This window comes from Saimiri boliviensis, chromosome 6 (genome assembly GCF_048565385.1).
Source record: "Saimiri boliviensis isolate mSaiBol1 chromosome 6, mSaiBol1.pri, whole genome shotgun sequence".
Classification (NCBI taxonomy): Eukaryota; Metazoa; Chordata; class Mammalia; order Primates; family Cebidae; genus Saimiri; species Saimiri boliviensis.
Genome location: NC_133454.1, coordinates 117,756,887 through 117,775,178, shown reverse-complemented (window position 1 = coordinate 117,775,178; position 18,292 = coordinate 117,756,887).

Genomic DNA, 18,292 nt, shown 5'->3' with positions numbered 1-18,292 from the left:
AATAATTCCTCCTCCTTAGTATATGTGAAAGAGAAATGAATGTATATACTTATCCAAAAAAACTTTTACAAGAATGTCCTCAGCAGCTTGATTCACAGTAGGTCAACACTTAAGATAACCCAAATGTATATGGACAGAATAATGAATAAACAAAGTGTAGTATATTCATATTTATACATACAACATGGGCAAATCTCAAAAAATATTATGTTGAATGAAAGAAGCCAACCCCAGGTGCAGTGGCTCACACTTGTAATCCCAGCACTTTAGGAGGCCAAGATAGAGAATCACTTGAAGAGACATGTATGCACGGCACAGAGTTGTCACTTTGATGTGTATTTAAATCTAAAAGACAAATCAATCATATCTTATCTTGCTTTTCCTGATTCTTTCCAGACTCTCTTATCCCAAGAAAGCACTGATATGGTTTGGCTTTGTGTACCCACCCAAATCTTATTTTGAATTGTAGTTCCCATAATCCCCACTTGTCAAGGTCCCTTGAAATAAAAGAAGTTTGCTTCTCTTTGTTTGGATCAGAAAGTTTGTGGAGCTGAACTGAGGAAACCCTGTGATCCCTGCCTGACAAGATCAACCCATGACTTCTAGGCCAGCATCAGCCATGAGACCAGGGACATCTGTAGGTAGCGGAAGGGAATGGTCTGGACCGGTTCTTTCACACCTGTTGTCAGGTAAGGGACCTGGTTAGCATTCTTCTCTCAAGAAGCTCAAAGGACAAACAAAGTAACCTACTGTCCACCCAGATGAAATGCGACGCAGCCCCATCCTATCTCTTAGCCCCTCAACCAACCCAGAGGCCAGTCGTCTGTGGCTAGAGCTTGAGAGCACAGACCCTGTGTTCAGGCCCAGTGCCTGTACAGGGCAGGCGATGACTCATGTGCTCTACTGTCTGTGTGGAGTGGTTCAAGAGCCACCATGTCCCCAGAATTTATGTCACTGGAGTCTGAAGTTCCAATGTTAGTGCTGCCTTCCTTTGTTAAATAGTAAGGTGGTCCTGGAGGAGCCTGTGGGAAACCAACCATGTGGGAACTGAGTTCCGATTTGCATAAATTGATATACATGAGCACTGGGGCCTCAAAGCAAGGTGGGGGAGATTTTTGCTCAGACACCTGGAAGTGTGTGCAGTGGCAGGTGACACAGTGTCCACACAAGGACTGCTTTTGAGCTTCCATTAGAGGGGGGAAAAATGTAATGTACAGCCAAAGTGACTGTTTTCAGGAGTTTTAAGGGTGATGCTGGGGCCGGGCATGGTGGTTCACACTTGTAATCCCAGCACTTTCTGAGGCCAAGGTAGGCCGATCACTTGAGGTTAGGAGTTTAAGACTAGTCTGGCCAACACAGTGAATGCCCCCCGCCCCAGCACCACTAAAAAAAAAGAAAAAATACAAAAATTATCTGGGCATGGTGCTGTGCACCTGTAGTGCCAGCTACTCGGGAGGCTGAGGCAGGAGAATAGCTTGAACCTGGGGGTAGAGGTTGCAGTGAGCCAACATGATGCCACTGCACTCCAGCCTGGGAGACAGAGCAAGCTGCTATCTCAAAAATAATAATAATAATAAAAATAATAATAATAAAAGAGCGATGCTGGGGCACACAGCTCTGCTGCAGGGCCCATCTAATAAAACAAGACCCAGAGTTTAGAGAGAGAGGTGTTTTGTCTTGTTTTCGTTTGAGACAGGGTTTTACCCTGTCACACAGACTGAAGTGCAGTGGCGCCATCTTGGCTCACTGCAGCCTAAACCTCCTGGGCTCAATGATCTTCCACCTCAGCTTCCCCAGTAGCTAGGACTACAGGCATGCACCACCACGCCCTAATTTTTTTTTTTTTTTTTTTTTTTTGAGAAGGAGTTTCGCTCTTGTTACCCAGGCTGGAGTGCAATGGCGCGATCTCGGCTCACCGCAACCTCCGCCTCCTGGGTTCAGGCAATTCTCCTGCCTCAGCCTCCTGAGGAGCTGGGATTACAGGCACGTGCCACCATGCCCAGCTAATTTTTTGTATTTTTAGTAGAGACGGGGTTTCACCATGTTGACCAGGTTGGTCTCGATCTCTCGACCTTGTGATCCACCCGCCTCGGCCTCCCAAAGTGCTGGGATTACAGGCTTGAGCCACCACGCTCGGCCACGCCCTAATTTTTAATTTTTCACAGAGGCAAGGTCTCACTATGTTGCCAAGGCTGGTCTCAAACTCCTGGACTCCAGCAGTTCTCCTGCCTCCCAAAGGGCTGGGATTATAAGCATGAGCTGCGGAGCACAGCCGGAGGAGAATTTCTTATCGCCCTTTTTGCAGGGCACATAACAGAGCTCAAATGCAGTGAGTACTGAAACTATGAAAAGAGCCTTCTCACATCTTGTGGATTTGGGCCCCTTGGGACTCCAGGAATCAGTACTCCAGGCAAGAGAGCCACAATCCAAGCAGAACCAGCCTCCCCAGGCGTAGCTGAGATGGAGAATGTGCCTCCTTCAGAGGTCTGCACACTGCAGGTGTCATAGGCAGAGAGGAAGGGGACAGTGAACTTGTTCCATCCACATATGAAACACCTGCTGGGGCCTCCCAGACAGTTTAGAGAAGGCTGTGAGACTGGCCCTCAGGTCTGCTCTGGAGCTGGCAAGGGCCATAGGGCCCACAAATCCAGGGTATTAACTCCAGGTAAGGCATGGAGTCTCCAATGTGTGAGGCACTGGCTCACTTGAGTAACAGTCACAAAGCAAATCCCTGTGAGTGGACACCCCCAAGCTTCAAGCAGCCATTAGAGTCACAGGACTGTCACTCATGGGCAGAGACAGTCCCCACTTGGCTGGACAAACAAGCAGAATTTCCCCTGGGCCAGTTGCTCACACTTTCCGAGGTTCCCAAACATGTTCTCAAGGCTGGCATGGGCAGAATAATGTGTTGGACAATTTGTATTCATGGACCCGAATCTCCAGCGAGGCACTTTTCCCGCTCACTGGTGCCCCTTTGGGCCAATCAGTGTATAGTCCCTACGATTAGTCTCCCCACTTGCCTCCCACCAAACTGCTCCCTGGAGTGCCCCAGAGCCACAGTTACACCACTGTGCTGTTGTTACTGAATTTTCAGTCTCGGAATAACCACCTCTTATTTTTCATAGCACTTGAAAATGGAAAAACCTCTTTTGATGACCTAATGATCACCTTGAAGCTTCACAACAGCCAAGTGGGCAGGAAAGGCAATCACTCCCATTTTACGTGAGACAAAGGTAAGGCCCACAGACATTAAATATCTGGCCCTGGGCCAGGATTTGAATCCTGAGGACTATCTATGGTGTCACTTGGGAAGTGTCTGAGGGCTCACACTGGGCGGATCTTCCTACATGGCATGGGCTCATTCCAGTGGGCAGTTGGAGGGCACTGTATAACAGAGAATCCCAGGCTTCAGCCACCAACCCTGCATGGACACCATGGCATTGGGTGTCCTGGGCTTTTTTGTGTGCTTGCTTGTTTTTTGAGACAGAGTCTTGCTCTGTCTTCCGGGCTGGAGTTCAATGACAATCTCAGCTCACTACAACCTCCACCTTGCAACTTCAACCTATTCTCCTGCCCCAGCTTCCCGACTAGCTGAGATTATAGGCACTTGCCATCATGCTCGGCTAATCCTTTTTGTATTTTTCAAGAGACAGGGTGTCACCATGTTGGTCAGGCTGGTCTCGAACTCCTGACTTCAGGTGATCCACCTGCCTCAACCTTCCAAAGTGCCGGGATTACAGGTGTGAGCCACGGCGCCCAGCCGAGTGTCCTGGGCTTTATTGGAGCTCATGGCAGGTTGTCTCTTTTGCTCTGTGAGGCAGCTTGGGTGAGAAAGGACACGGTGCATGGTCCTCCTACCCATCCCCGTAGGGAAATACTTCAAAACACTCAGCAGCCCAGCTGCATCAGTGCTCACCCAGCAAGTCAACAGGCAACACTTGCAGAAGATGCCCTTCCCTGTTTCTTCAAGGTCACCTTGCAATTCAGTGCAGGTCTGGGGCAGGATCCAGGAGACTCGAGTCCTGTTTACTGCTTGTGTGACTAGAGCAAATCACCCGACTTCTCTGCACTTCCATTTCCCACCTGTAAAATGAGAATGAGCATTCCTACTGTATGTGGACTCTCATGGGGACTAAATAGGAAAGAGGTTGGAGGAGGCTTTGGACACTGTACCACTGTTACAGCCCCGATACTGGCCTTCTGAGGCCCTGGAGCCAACTCTCCTCTTACCTCCCCTCAGGTGCTCACCTGGACCTTTCTGGAGCCTTGACTATGTTTGTCTCAGAGTCCATTATTTCAATACACACTGTAGTGTGTGCTATGGAAGGGTTTTGCTGTTGAACTAGAGTTTGCAGACTACCAGTTGAAGCCAATATTTTCCCATCACAGAAGGGGAAACTGAGGCCCAAAAAGAGAAAGGGATTTGCCCAAGATCACTCAGAGAATTCACAATTAGGAATAGAATTCAAGCCAAAACCAAATTACAGCTGAACCCTGCAACCAGCCCTCCCCTAGCCTGTGCCCCACGGAGGACATGATGGCCGGCACACACACCTCAATGCCAGTGAGACTGAGAAGGGGCCTTCAGCCACAGACTCAGGAAAGCCGCTTTGCTGGTTTGTTTTGCAGGCTCTCCCTGGAGACTCCGGCCACTCCTGTGCATCAGCAGATTATTTCTGGCTTTGAAGATTATGGGGTGTGAGCAGGCCCAGGAGGCCCAGGGGCAGGAAGTCTGACTTCTTCATAAACACAGGCCCTGGTGCAGGGCCACCAGAAGAACAGAGGTGTGGATGGGAAGGGCATCCCTCCCACTCCTATACCCTGGGGCTGTCTCTGCCAGTCATCTCGGCCTGAAAGTAAGGAAACTTAGTAGTTGACAGGGTGCTAGAGGCAAGGATGGAGAGAGACTGCTGAGGGCCAAGGCCAGACGGGAGTCTCCAAAGCCTGGAGAACACTGAAGATACCACCATGTAGGTCAGAGGCTGGGCACTCAACTACAGTCAAATTCCTTCTTTCTGGGGTCTCCTGGAAGCCCCAGCAGGTGTGCCTAGAGCCTCTCAGAGGAAGCAGGCCCAGACACTCTGACAACAAAGGATGCCCAGCCACAGGCCCACAGAGAAGGGCAATCCACATGTCCTATCCTGCGGTCCTTGTGATCTTGCTCTCAGCAGTGACCATGGTGGACACTACCTGGACCGCCAGCTACTTGCCCATGTCCAGACCCTCAGACACCTTCTCCACCATAGGAGATGGGTTCCTCGGGGCTGTGACCCCTTACACAAAGCACTGGACCAGAAAGAAGTCAAGTTCCAGCAGCCTCCGGAGCAGCCACTGTGCCACCGTGGGTCACACTTTTTATCCCTGGAGAGGGAAGAGGGAGGGAAAGAGGGAGGAAGGGAGAGGGAGCCACCTTCCCTATTACTGCAGGCAGCTGAGAACTCCAGACCTGTCATACGCACTTCAGGGCCCCTGACAGGGAGATTCCTGGCCAGGACAGCGCCCCTCCCCATGAGTTCCCTCGGAGTCTTTGGAGGTTTGGTGAGGAGTAAGTTGGTGGAAGCCATAGTGAGGGACTAAATCCACAATGGGCCGAGTGTCTCCAAGACATTGTCACAGGCACCACGACCTGGCAAGGAACACACACCTGGGCATTAGAAGCTCTGTTCTAGTCCTAGTTTTCTCTGAGCTGCTGAGCAATTGAAAGCAAGGCCTTTTCTCTCTCTTGGTCTTAATGCCCCACTTTGCACAATGCTAACACTCCTCAAATTTGCTGGACAGCAGAGCGCAGCAACTTCTGCCTGGGCATGGTTTCAAAATCACAGCAACTAAAGCCACAAGTTGGAAGATGTATCTTCATGAGCACATCCACAGAGAAGGTAGCCCCGGGCCAGCCTGGTCAGCAACGTGGCCCACAAACCCAGCTTTCATGAATAGCTGAAGTATTTCCATGGCTTAACTGGTTTTGAACCAGACTTTAGCCTGTGAGCCCGCAGCTCCTCTCCAGAAAGATGCCCAGAAAGTATGGAGCTGGACTCCTATGTCACCTGCCCCAGGTCTGTCTGATTTCTTCTTGCCTGAGTTTTTGTCAAAGGCTTTGTGCTGTGTGTCTTTTGCATCTACTCGTCCTCTGTCTGTCTGTGCAGCTATCTGCCTGTCTGCCTAGGCCTGTGCTCATCTGTCTGCCTATGTGACTACCAGTATCTCCATGTGTCATGTCACCTGTGTCCCTAGCTCTCCTATATCAGAGCACACGTCTCTGTGTGCAGCTGACTGTTTCTCCATCTTAATCACCTATCCTGGTCCACGTGTCTTCCTGTTTATGTGTCACATTCTCTCCATAGCCCCTCTGTCAGGTGGCAGCCTGAGTTTGCAGAACCAATGCTGTGTATGTGCTTCCATTGCTGTCAGCCTCTCTGCACTACGGTGAGTCTGTGTGTGTCTGTCTGACCACCTGGCACTTCATGTGTCTCCTTGTCCATCTCTTTAAAACTGCAGACTTTCTCTAAGTCCGTGTGTGTGTGTGTGTGTGTGTGTGTGTGTGTGTGTGTGTGTGTTTGTCTAAATCTCTAGAATTCTCAACTCCCCCAGTGCTTCTTTAAGCAAATATACATCTAGATTCAGTTCCACCTCTCCTTTGCTCCTCCTAAGGAGAGATTCCTTGGGGCTTTTTGTGGCTCCTTAGAATGCTACTGACCAAATCTAACTCCCTCTGTCCTTGTCCCTAAGATTCAAAGCCCACGTTTTCCTGAAAGCCCTGAGCCTTCTCTTTGCTGTGGTTGAGACAGAAGGGGACCAAGCCTTCCTGCTCAACGTCACCGTGGGTCTGCAGATTTATGACTCCTGCATCTCAGGGATCTGGGCTCTGGGGAGCACCCTGGCCCTGCTGTTCAACCAGCTTCCACCCACACCCAACTGTGCCTGTGGCCCCCAGCAACTTCTCCTGAGCATGGTTGGAGGGGATGACCTACCCAGAGTCAGAGCCCATGGTTGAGCTGCTCTCTGTCTACAGAGTCCCTCAAGTGAGAGACATGCCTGGAAAGAGAAAACCACCGAAATACTGTGGCTGGGCACACAGTGATAAAGTGCAGCCTGGTAGGCAGGAAGATCAGAGTTATGACCTTGAAAAGGTTATTTCCCTGGGCCTGAGGAACCCTTTCTAGAAAACGGGAGGTAAGCATTGGCCTAGAACATTTCTCAGTGCTGGTCCATGGACTAGTGCAGTGGTGGTTACCTTTCTCTGACTTACATCAGAACGACGAATAAATGACACAGTGCATGCAACATGTTGGTGTGAGTTCATAAACCCTCCTTAAATGGTGGTTTTACTTCTCCAACAAACTTTTGTGGTAAAATAAAAATTGGGCAAACTTAGGCTAAACTCGCATAATTGTCCTGTTGATGTCTTAAACTGCGTGGAATTCCCAGGATTAATAATCCCTGAAGGCTCTACACTCTCCAACAGCCTATGATCTGAGGGTTGGTGGCAGCATCTAAGATTTATAAGCCAGGCTAGGATCATCTCATTCCTCCTTTGCGGTCTTCCCAGAAATTTGGAAAGTTGAACAAGTGACAAACCATTCCACTGGATTTCTTGATGCTTCTATGAAACATTTGCCTAGATTTTAAATCTGTCTGGTCTTCAATATATAGTAAATCAGTTAGGCAGGGAAGCAATGTTTATGAAATTATTTCCCAGGTGAAGAATATTTATTTCCCCTAGCATGCCTGAAAGGTAACTGACTGCCTGATTGTGACCTTTAAAACTCACCCCCCAAAAAATTAAATATCTTCCCTTCTAACTCCCACTGAGGCCTCAAATGCCACAATTAAAAATATCCAGTTAGATGCAAACACTTTATTCTCTAGGAGGAGGGATAGGTACATGTCATCCATCATTCACACCCTAGTAGAAATGAGTTTATCACCTGCTTTTTTTTCTTCTGCAATATTGGCTGAGAGTGACACTATATCTATCATTTACTGGATATTTGCTATTAGTAGAAAAGTTATTTTTAGATCCTTTGCATGGGTCTTTATTTAAATAAATTAAATAAATGTAAAACATTTAGAAAAATGACTGGCTTGTAGTAAGTGTTATATCAGTATTTCATATCACTATTTCTTCACTTTTATGGTCTCATTTAGCCTTCACAACCCTATAAAACAGATACTGTAATTAGTCCCATTTTACAGATGATGGCATTGAGGCTGAGAGGAAATGCCACTCGTCCAAAGTCACATAGCTAAGAAATAGTAGTGTGAGACTGAAACGCACGCATCTTGATTCCAGGGGAAAAAGAGAGTGCAGAAGCAAAGAGGAGGGAAACTGCCCTAAAGAAAACTGCTCCCTCCTTTTATACTGGTTGCTATTTCCAAATGTTTTCTGAGCACACCACTACTAGTGGTCTAGAGAACTGTGCTATAGCCACATGTACCATAGGCACATGTGAGGCCATAGCCCTGTCCTCAGGGATGCTTGCACTCTGGAAGAAAAGGCAAGCACGAACTCAGATAGTCATAACTCCAGGGCACCTGCATGGCTCTCAAAAGGTCTGTCTTGGGAGAACTCAGGGCAGAACAATGTAGCCTCAAGCCTCCAAATTAGAATGTTAGGTTACAGTGGCTTAGAATGATGTCGTCTACGTCAGATCTCAAGACATCTAGCTGACAGGATAGCTTTTTCTACTTTTTCATTTATATAAAAAGTCTTACAAAGGCATGAAAATAAGTCACATTTTTTATCTTGATTGCCTTAACTAAAAAAGTTGAAGTGCATGAAATGAGTCCACTCCCCACGTCTGCAGGCTGCTTTGAGGTCCCATTCAGCACAGCAGGTAGTATTAGACCCAAGACCCTTCTCCCTACAGTGCTAGAGAGAAGATGCCTACATCCTAAGTGAGTTCAGTTTTCAGGGGCTCTAGACCTAGCAGTGTGTGACCTCCAAAGCTGATCCTGAGGAAAATGAATTTAAATTGCCTGAGGTTAACCTCTTCACAAAGGACCCTTGGGATTGATGTTGGGGAGATGCTGGAGGTGAGCCAGGCATAGCCTTGGGACTGGAATGTAACGAAGGGAGTGTCTCTTCTATATAGGTAATAACCCAATCAACCAAAAAATGGCTCGACCTATCTGGGTGTTTCCGTCCTTTGCAAGGAAGAGGATGCCTCAGCTGAGCTGAACTCTGTTTGTCTAGACAGATCTGACTTCAGAACAACAATGGTCCAGTCATTTTTTGTGCCACAATGCTAGGCTCATGGATAATCCTTCTGAAAATAATTTGACTCCAGATAGAACTTTCTGTAGGGAGAGAACACACTGACCCGCCAATGCAATGTGGGTCACACTAGAAGTTACATTTCTCACTCTTAGAAAGTGACGTCTGGTCTTGGCAATGATTTTGGGAAGCCTGTAGCATTCCCCTCTATACCAGTCATTTCTGGGTGAGCTCCTCTTTCTTGAAACTATGACACCATCTTGTTGCTCATGCACCACTCACTATGAGATCTTTGAGACTGGCACCTGCATCTTGCTCATATTAGTATATGAACTGGCATGTAGTTGTTACTCAGAACACATCTGTTGAATGGGTGTGAACTGAGACATTTCTGAAGCAACAAAGCAGACTGTAACCACCACTGGCACCTCAATGTTCAACATATGCTAAGTGCTACCTTTAATTTGCTAAAAATCCAAGGGAATTCCAACTTTGTTACCTCTTAAGAAATTCTTGGGCATTTCGCAATAGCCCTTGCTGTTGCCAACTCTGGTTTTGCAAAAACCCAGAGTTCATTAAAATATCAAAGGACCCACCTCATTTCATACACCTCACCAACAGAGATAACTGGACAGAGGTGGGCTGAGAAGCCAATGAGCTAGAAATGATGAAGCGCACTGCCTCGACAGTCAGCAAACCTGGATCTTAAGAACGCTACTTACTAATCATGTGACCTTGACAAACTGGGCCATCTGTCTGAGCTTCACATTCCTCATCTATAAAACAGAGGTAACAAAGGTTAAGGATCATGTATCTGCCTCTTAGAGTCGCTGTGGATATTAACAATGGAATAACAAGGGCCAGGCACTTAACAAACCCTCCATGACTGTTAGTTGGAACTGCTATTAGTGATAATGATGATACAATGCAAGTCTGGAAGCAGCAGTTAACTTTTGAGGAAAACCAGCTCCCACATCCTCTGTGTAATTTTGTCCAATATAAGGCCAAAGAGTTGCCAAAAACTTAGAAGTAAAAAAACTTATCTGCACATATCTGGTGGGACTGCTTCCTTATGGTAGGCTGGGAAGTCTGGGAGCAAGCCCGTGCACTGAGTGACCCGAGGAGCATATAGGGGAAGGAGAGCAGGAAGAAGATGAGCAGCAGAGAAGAAAAAAGAACAGGAGTTCACTTATGCACTCAATAACTAAGACAAATTGAATGGATCCTGCTTAAAACCTGATCGGAGAGGAAAAGGCATGAACTCAAACAGGCTGAAGTAGAAAGAGCTGGTGATAATATGATGAAGGCGATGATCCCAGGCCTGGCATGAACCAAGAATTGAGAAATAGACCTCAGCTTGAGGAGCAGGGATCAGGGAAGGCTGCATGGCAGGCATGGAACTCTTCAATAAATAGGCCATACTGTGTTTTACTCTTACCATCCTCTATCCAAAAAAAAAAAAAAAATGTACACTTGGCCAGGTGCAGTGGTTCGTGCCTGTAATCCCAGCACTCTGGGAGGCTTAGGCAGGTGGATCACAAGGTCAAAAGATCGAGACCATCCTGACCAACATGGTGAAACCCTGTCTTTACTAAAAATACAAAAATTAGCTGGACGTGGTGGTACGCACCTGTAGTCCCAGCTACTCCGGAGGCTGAGGCAGGAGAATCGATTTAACCGGGGAGGCGGAGGTTGCAGTGAGCCAAGATCGCACCACTGCCCTCCAGCCTGGTGACGGAGTGAGACTCTCAAAAAAAAAAAAAGAAAAAAAGTACTCTCTTAATTTCGTGACTGTTTCTTAACTTTAATATTCAGCTGACCATAGCACCATCCAGTCATTGCTTCTGAAAAGGTTCTTGCTAATAAACAGGTTAAAGGAAACTTACTACATCATATGGGCACCCACTCTGCCCACCAGAAATCACACTGTGCACTGACAAACCCTGCCCCTCTGCTCCCAAAGCTTCACAGCTTTCCTTAGGTTAGGAGGGCTGGAGAGACTTTAGGTCGAGTGGACTCACCTGATTTTTATGTCACCCATCCCCCGATATTAGATTTTCTTATTTTGTTTCACTTATGTTTCTTTTAAATAGCAAATAACGGACTAGATTTTTATCCAGTCTGAACATTTCCATCTATTATAGTCAAAATCTTTACCCAGCTGCCCTGTGACAAGAGAGCTCAATCCTCCCCTCTTTGCCTTTGAAAAGGAAAAACCCAGATGAAGGGACTGTTTTCAAAGGAGTGGGAAGGGGTAAGGGTGAAACACCTGAAGGTCAGCCACAGTAGGAAGCTGTTCCCATCTGTGGGGGAGGAGGCAGAGCTGAGGGGCAGCCACTGCCCACCCATCGCTGAGCAGAGAAGAATGAATACCCTCAGCCTCACTTTCTCCCTACCCCCAGACTCCTGTCAAGCCTCCCACCAGAAGGCAGAGGGCAGAGCAGCCACTTGACACAGCCCACCAAGATCAGCTCTTCAGGAGCTCAGAGCATAGAGAAGCCTGGAGAGTGCCTCTAGACAGGCGAGGAGAGAATACAGCGTCCTCTTCTTAAGTAGGTAATGTAACCTGTCATTTAAGCTGACTGCTGATATGGTTTGATGCTATTCTGCCCTCTTAAATAATTTCTATTTATTATGCTGGGTCATTGCTTTCTATTGATATATCTAAAACTATAATAATAGAGATTTTTATTTAGTTTTATAGTTCTTATGCTTTCTCCTTTTCTTTTTCTTTTTCTTTTTTTTTTCTTTGAGACAGAGTCTCACTCTGTCACCCAGGCAGGAGTGCAATGGCATAATCTTGACTCACTGCAACCTCTGACTCCCTGGTTCAAGCAATTCTCTCCTGCCTCAGCCTTCCACGTAACTGGAATTACAGGCATGCATCACCACACCTATCTACTTTTTGTACTTTTAGTAGAGACAGGTTTCACCATGCTGGCCAGGCTGATCTCAAACTCCTGACCTCAAGTAATCCACCCACCTCAGCCTCCCAGAGCACTGGGATTACAGGCGTGAGATACCGCACCCAGCCTTGAACTTTATTTAATTTGATCTTTTTTTTTTCCATTTTTTTTCCTTCTGCTGCTTTGAAATTTATATATCTTGTTTTTATTCTACTAACAACTATGTAAGTTTTTAATTCACTTGAGCCTTCATCTTTCAAATAATGCCAAGAATTATACGATGTATAGAGAGAAACAAAGCCGTTAGCCCATCTCTATCTCTCCACTTCTCCCACCCCCACCAGAAGATATGCTGTCATTCTTTAGTCCACTGCATTCATTTCTTAAGCCTGAGCCCACAGGCTTTCAAAGGAACTGGAAACAGCATATATCAAAGGCCAGTGAGATAGTAATTAGAAATAAAAAGCAGAGAGGGAAAAACGAGGCCAAGTTACAAGCCTGGTGAGAGCATCTGTGGATCCTGAGCAAGTGTGTTCAGGCCAGGAATATACAGCCCTGTTCCTTCCCCAGATCAGCAATGGATCTCAGCACCCCCAGTTCTCCAACTCCCACTGTTTCCAGTTCCCATCCTTCCTCCACACAGTGCCCAGCAGCGCCCACCAGCCCTGGGTCCCGGCCAAGCTCTTGAGTCACTTTAACTGGACCTGGGTAGGCCTGGTGCGTTCTGACAACAGCAACTTTGAGTGGCTGGATCAGCAGCTGCATAAGCAGACTGGGGACAAAGGCCGTCTCAAAGAAGATCAGCATCAACAGCAAGGCCAGTGTCATTGTCTCAACTCCTGATGCCCCAGTCATCGTCTGTGATGCTACCATTTTCACTTCAGACTCCTGGCTGAGGCCCTTCAGGAAAACAATGTCACCAGGAGGACATGGGTCTTTTTCACCTCTTTCGCATATAACCCCTGAGTGCTGGGTCCCAGAGCCCATGAGTTGCTGAATGGCAGCTTGAGCCTGACCATAGATTCAGGAATAATACCTGGCCTAAAGGACATCCTGTTGGCGCTGCACCCAGCCGCGTACCCAGACAACAGTCTGATGAGGAAGCTATGGGAGGAGCTGCAGGGATGCAGGTGGTCTGGATTAGGGGCTTCCATCCAAAGAGCTAGAGAAGGGGCTTGCCATAGCACAGGGCTGGAGAACATAACCACTGCCCACTTCTCTGCCTTCAAACTTCCTGATCTAACTACCACTTACCAAGCCTACCTGACAGCCAAAGCCCCTTGGGTCACCTATCAGAACCTGATGTCCTGCTATCAGGGAGAGGGACCGTTCCTGGGTTCCTGGGAGGCACGTATGCCAATGCACAGGAAGCCATGCCTTGTCAGATGAGCGGCCAAGACCCCTTTCCCAGTCCCTGTCCATTCCAGCTTTCTGTGAGCCTTAGACTAGAGAGAGGCAGTGTGGCCTAATGAAAGGATTTGAGTAAATCTTAATATGGGATTTCTCTGGGGCCTTGGCACTTACCTTTCCTGAGCTCCAGCTTTCTCCTATGTCGATTGAGTATAATACATTGTGTGTCATTATGAAAATGAGCGATCATGCATACAAATGCTGGCTGGTAATTAGTGCACGTTATGGGTTATAGCTTTTGCACCACTGCTAATCATGGTGATGACGTCAAAACTGCCAAGGATCTTAGGAATCTGCTGGTCCAGCATGAAGCAGGGAGATTACAGAAAAGGGGAGGTGGAGCTGGAAGAGAACACAATTGTCCTGATATCCAGGCCACTACATGCCAATGCTGACATGCTGCAAAGACCATATGAGATTCACAGTAGTAAAGAGTTAATCACAGAGTTAGAAAACTGATATATCTGCAACGCAGAACATGCAATCCATCACCGCCACCCATTCTTCATGGGCTGCTCAGGGATAAGGACAGGAAGGGAAGGGAGGTGGTCTTCTCCTCGTAGCCAGAGAGATAATGCTGGAACAAGCTCAAAGAGATGAGACAGAGTTAAAAGGACAAAGGCCTCAGCCAACAACATCAGAGAAGAACACTGGGTTTTCAGCTAGAAGAGCTGGGTCTGGGTGCTTGGCCCACTCCTCAGCCTTCTGTGTGTTCGAGGTCTCTTTTCCTCTCTGGTCATTAGGTACTTTAGTCAAAAAGACCTTGACTGGGCACAGTGGCTCATACCTGTAATCCCAGCACTTTGGGAGGCTGAGGTGGGTGGATCACTTGGGGTCAGGAGTTCAAGACCAGCCTGGCCAACCTGGTGAAACTCCATCTCTACTAAAAGTGGTCGGGGCAGATCAGTAATTTTTATAGTCTTGTAAGAGCCTTCTTGCTGCCTCACATGGCTGAAGATACAAGGGCAAAAGGGCCTAAGGTAGTTACCTCCAGCCCTTTTTTCCTTAGGGTCTCGCTCTGTCACCCAGGCTGGAGTGCAGTGGTGTGATCACAGCTCACTGCAGCTTCATGTGCAGGCTTCTTCCCCTGTCTGGATTAGTGGGAACCAGGAAGTCAACCCTATTTGATAAGTCAAAATGCTACTACAAAAGCCTTCCCTGCCCCAGAGGAGAAATCACTATGTCACCAGGTAAGGAGGGAGACTGGTTCTTGGTCAGAGGGTGGCCAACCAACAGCCAGAGTAGGCTTCAGATGAAAGCTATGTCCACATCAAGGGACAATTCCTTCAAAGGAGAAGTCTAGGGAAGTGGAGACCAAAAAGAAGATGTCAATGTGACCTTCCCAGATGCTGCATTAAAGCCATTTGAGGCTATTACATTCATTCTTTCTTTTATCAACCATGAGTTTGTCCAAACCCTGTACTTAGTTTAACATTTGGCACATGGTAGGCATTTCACAAACGTTTAAAAAGCATTCTTCTAATGACTTAATCTGTATTTTCCTAAGATGTCATTCATTCAACAGATATCAACTGGCACCAACCACATACAACCATGGTGCTGGGTGCCAGGGTACCAACAACAAATAAGGCATAGCCCAGAACCCACAGAACTCAGGATATACTAAAAGAGAATGATACTGTACCCCACAGATAGCACAGCTCGTCTCTCAATAAAGAAACTAGATTACAAACTGAAGTCAATGCTGTAATAAATGGTCAAGCATTGAGCCATGAAACACATTGGAACAATTAATTCTAACCAAGGATAGGCAGGGGGACTTTGCAATGCAGGGGGTGGCATGTGATACAGGCCTTAAACAATGAGCAAGATTTCAAAGTCAATGGAGCATAATAAGGATATTCCAGGCCAAGGAGTAAGTTATTATAGTAAAGGCATGAAAGCAATAAGGAGCCAAGAGTGCTTTCAGCATCTACTGTGATACGAGATGTAGGAAGAAGGTGGTCAGATCATAGAGGACCTTACGTGCTGGACTCAGGAGCGTGGACTCTGTCCTATAGAAAATGGGGAGGAGCCCCTGAATTCCTTCAGTATAAAAGCAATGTGTATTTTGGCTGGGCTTGGTGGCTCAAGCCTGTAAGATCAGCACTTTGGGAGGCCAAGGTGGGTGAATCACAAGGTCAGGAGTTCAAGACCAGCCTGGCCAACATGGTGAAACCCTGTATCTACTAAAAATACAAGAAATTAGCTGGGCATAGTGGTGGGCACCTGTAATCCCAGCTATTTGGGAGACTGAGGCAGGAAACTTGAACTTGGGGGGTGGAGGCTGCAGTGAGCCGAGATCATGCCACTGCACTCCAGCCTAGGCAACAGAGTAAGACTCTGTCTCAAAAAAAAAAAAAAAGCAATGTGTATTTCAATATGTATCTGGGGGAAATGAATAGACAATAGATGTACTGAAAAGGAAGGAGACTGGAGCAGGAAGACCAGGTTCAGAATCCAGGTAATTGTTGTAGCCACAGGTTTGGACCAAGTATCTTCAAAACTCTCCCTGGGAAGGAAGAGACTTTGGAAATATCTTTGCCCTTTTGAAGAGAAATGTGCCACTGAATGAAGCTGAGAAGGAACCACCAGGTGCTGAAGAGAGGATGACAGAAATGAGAAATCCTTGAACTTAGAGACTAGGAAGAAATGGAATCAAAGTATCTAGGAACATACAAATATATATAAATCAAGGAAAGAAAGAGATCAAATAAGAATAAATGACTATTCCAGGGCTCAGGCCACAAAATACATTCTTAAAATCACTATGGAATACAAAACTGTCAAGTCTTATTAACGCTGTTATTTGGAGAATGGTAGCATGGTTAAAAAGAAAGAATCTGTGTGCATACGAAGCACTCCAGAAGCATTCCTGAAACTAAAAAGGCTGATGCATGAATAAATCTGTAAATTAACTAGCTGTAACCATGAATTACATTACCACAATGGTTGGTCAATTTAAAGGGATCCTAGATAGGAGTTGGAGCTCCCATAGGTGGTTATCTCTGTGTTATTTCATGGTAGTCTGATTCATGATAAGTAGCTGCTGTCAGGATTTCTGCCATCTGTGTCTTTGGCCCTGAATCTGAGGACATCGGGCAGTCTGGAAGGCCCATCCAATTGCAACTGAAATACACTGAGCCTGCTGAAAAAGCCATGACAAGTCGTAGAACTGCTTGACCATGGGAAATTTTCCAAAAGCTTCCCCACTCTGTACTCTGACCCAGTTTCTCTTTCTCCCTTCAGATAGTGTTGCACGTCAGAAGTGCTCTGACAACCAGGGGCCCAGTGTGCAGAAGAGCCAGTGCATCCCCAAAACCCTTGACTTTGTGACCTATCATGAGCCCCTTGGCACGGCGTTTGCTATTTGCACAGCCCTGCTCTCCCTCCTTACCCTGGCCATCTTAGGCATCCTCATCTGATGCCACCACACTCCCATCATCCGAGCCAATAACCACCAGCTCAGCTACCTCCTGCTGTCCTCCTCCTTGGCCCTCAGCTTCCTCTGTCCCTTCATGTTCATCGGCCAGCCAGACTCTGTCACCTGTGCTGAGCACCAGGCAGCCTTTGGGGTCACCTTCACGGTCTGCCTGTCCACTGTGCTGGCCGAGACCAACATGGTGGTGGCAGCCTTCCAGGCCACCCAGCCAGACACCCGGCTTAGGAGGTGGGCAGGGCCAGTCCTCCCTAGCACCATCCTCACTGCCTGTTCCCTGACCCAGGCAGCCTTGTGTGCACTCTGGGTGACCAGATGGCCCCCACAGCCTGTGGCCTCTATAGAACCCAGGCCCACAGTGACTGTAAAGTGTGATAAAGGCTTCTTGGAACTGTTCTATGCCATGCTGTGCTACTTGGGTTTGCTAGGTCTGGTCAGTTGCTGGTGGCCTTCCCCACCCGCCGGCTGCCTGACACCTTCAATGAAGCAAAGCATATCACTCTCAGCACATTGGTTTGCTCCTGTGTCTGGGTGTCCTTCATACCTGCCCATATAAGTGCCCAGGACAAAGACACCATGGCTGTGGAAGTCTTTGTCATCTTGGCATCAGGAGGAGGCCTCATGTCCTCCCTCTTCTTTCTCAAATGCTATGTCATCTTTCTCCACCCTGAAAAGAATACAAATGAACAAATGTCTGGCCAGCATCATCTCAAGTGGGAAAAACAGAAGTGAACCATGAGGAGTGCAGCCTTCTCAGGGATGCCTCCTGAACTCCCCATCAGGAGGAAAAGCCTTCTTCTGAGCCCCAACACACAGGTCTGAACCCCTCCCTGTCCCTGAGCTCCATCTATTTTATATTTAATTCTATCAAGGAGAGAGGACACATGTTCGCAAAGAATATTGTCTTTGATGGAAGCATCTGGTCTAATTCATTCTGTGGTCTCTCAGCACCTAGCCAGCACCTCATACAGCAAAAAGACAGAATATGTGGTTGATAAATGAATGAATCAACTTACGCAAAATGAGCATTGGAAGAGGTCTTTGAGAGGAGAGAGGTAGAGTGGTTGAGTGGACCCAGACAGACCTGGTTCATGTCCCCCAGCTGTTGCAGCTATATAAACCTCACCTCTCTGAGCCTCAGTTTGCTCCAACATAAAATGAGACTAAGACTTTATCTTCAGGTTGTTGGATGGTAAAACAAGAAACTGTATAGAACGTCTCAGCACACGACAAACACTCAAAAGGTAGATATTTAAAGTCACCCAGTCCACTCTGTCCTTTTACAAATAAGGGAACTGATGCCAAGAGAGGGGATCAGTTTAC